General features: G+C 39.1%; 1 non-coding gene across 1 annotated transcript; it reads left to right on the top strand.

Moving 5' to 3' along the window:
* Positions 1-259: 259 nt before the first annotated feature.
* TRNAG-GCC (transfer RNA glycine (anticodon GCC)) lies at positions 260-333 on the top strand. The gene has a single exon. It is a non-coding gene; the product is annotated as a tRNA-Gly (tRNA).
* The last annotated feature ends 1,694 nt before the right edge of the window (positions 334-2,027 follow it).

Here is a 2,027-nt window from a genome sequence, read left to right as displayed (position 1 = left end):
TTGTATGTAAAATAATTCATGCAAATCTGGCTTTCAGGTATAGCTCCCTGTGAAGCTGACTTGAATATTTTTAAGGGAAAAATTGTTCAGAGAGAGCTATACTTGAAAGCCAGATTTGCATAATATACGTCACTGTCCGTTAACAGAAAACCACAATTCAAGTCAGAGTTTGTGTGCACTCAGTGTTCGGTTCTGGCGTCTTGGTAGCCCACTTGTATGTCGATATAAATGGAAAAATTGAGGCCATGTCGACTATAGTTTCCGGGTAGCTCAGTCGGTAGAGCATTGGCGCGCCCAGCCAAAGGTCCCGGGTTGGATACCCGGCCCCGGAAAAATTTTTCCCTCGAAATTATTCAAGTCAGCTTGACAGGAAGCTATATATGAAAGCCAGATTTGCATAATATACGTCACTGTTCGTTAAGAGAAAACCACGATTCAAGTCACACAGAGTTTGTGTCCACTCAATGCTGGGCTTGACGTGATGTCAGCGCTCTTGAGGTATGTGGATATAAAGAGAAAAATTGAGGTGGTGTCGGGCACAGTTCCTGGATAGCTCAGTCGTAGAGCGTTAGCGCGCTCAGCCGAAGGTTCCGGGTTCGATACTCGGCTTCGGAATAATTTTTCCTTTGAAATTATTCAAGTCAGTTTCACAGGAACCTATACCTGAAAGCCAGATTTGCTTAATATATATCGATGGTGTTGATCAACAACCTCGTATGTATAATTGAATTTTACAGATAGCGAAAGAACATTTGAATATCTTGAAAACTTAGAAATGTCTGACATAAAAGGATATTTAAATCTCTTCTTCTGAAGTTTATATCCAAGCCTTGACTTAAAATGTGTTTGCAGAAGATTCGACAACATTTCTTTGATAGGAAGCAAGCGAAGTCTTATTTCGCTCATATTTTTTACGTACGAGGTTGCTTTTCAAGCCTTTGATATAATAATAATAATAATAATAATAATAATAATAATAATAATAATGATAATGATAATAATAATAATAATAATAATAATAATGTCCCGCGCCGTGGCGGTCTAAGGCATCCCGCCTAGGACTCACGTTACGGAATGCGCGCTGGTTCGAGTCCTCATGTGAGATGAAATTTTCTAATGAAATTTCGGCCAGTGTATGGGACCGGTGCCCACCCAGCATCGTGATGCACTTGGGGAGCTACGATAGGTAGCGAAATCCGGTTGCGAATACCAGCTATAACGGCTGGGGGGATCACCATACTAACCACACGACACCTCCATTCTGGTTGGATGATCGTCCACCTCTGCTTCGGCATGTGGGCGTGAGGCCAGCAGCCGACTGGTCGGTCTAGGCCCTTCACGGGCTGTAGCGCCACGGATTAATAATAATAATAATAATAATAATAATAATAATAATAAAAGTGAAATTCTGTGAAGGCAGTTATACATAGTGAAAGTGAAATTAATAACCCTGCAAATTTTTTAAAGCGAATAGCTCATGTTATATGTAACAAAAAACTGTAATACCATATTGTTGAAAAGTTCATAGTTTTCTTAGAAAAAAATGTTGTTTGCCAAATGTTTAACATTCTCTTATTCGGTAACTATTGCGAATTGGATCGTGATTTTTGTGCATATCGATAGAAAATCTAATAAAGAATCATTTATCCCTCTCTCGTATCTCAATAACGTGGGAACTTTTCGTGTAAATCTAATTTAAAAACCAGTAATTTCAAACCACTGAACGATTTAATCCACATCCCAACGTTGGAGCTAGAGAAGGGAGCGCGATGCAGTACACATAGGCTACGCTGAGTTCGTTGACCTTTTATTTCTGTACTGCGATACGAAAGCAGACTTTTAGCGGCGAGGTTGCCAGAGTGCTGGAACTTCCAACTTAATTTTGTAATTAACAGTACATTTAAACACAAAACGTAATATAGGTTTTCTATTCATTTAAACGTACCCTATCGTCCCTTCAATCTGCAAGGTTATTTCACTTCCACCTTATATTCTCACTGTTATTTGTAGCATAATAATTTACCTTA

This window comes from Periplaneta americana, chromosome 4 (genome assembly GCF_040183065.1).
Source record: "Periplaneta americana isolate PAMFEO1 chromosome 4, P.americana_PAMFEO1_priV1, whole genome shotgun sequence".
Classification (NCBI taxonomy): domain Eukaryota; kingdom Metazoa; phylum Arthropoda; class Insecta; order Blattodea; family Blattidae; genus Periplaneta; species Periplaneta americana.
This window is presented reverse-complemented; position numbering and strand designations above follow the sequence as displayed.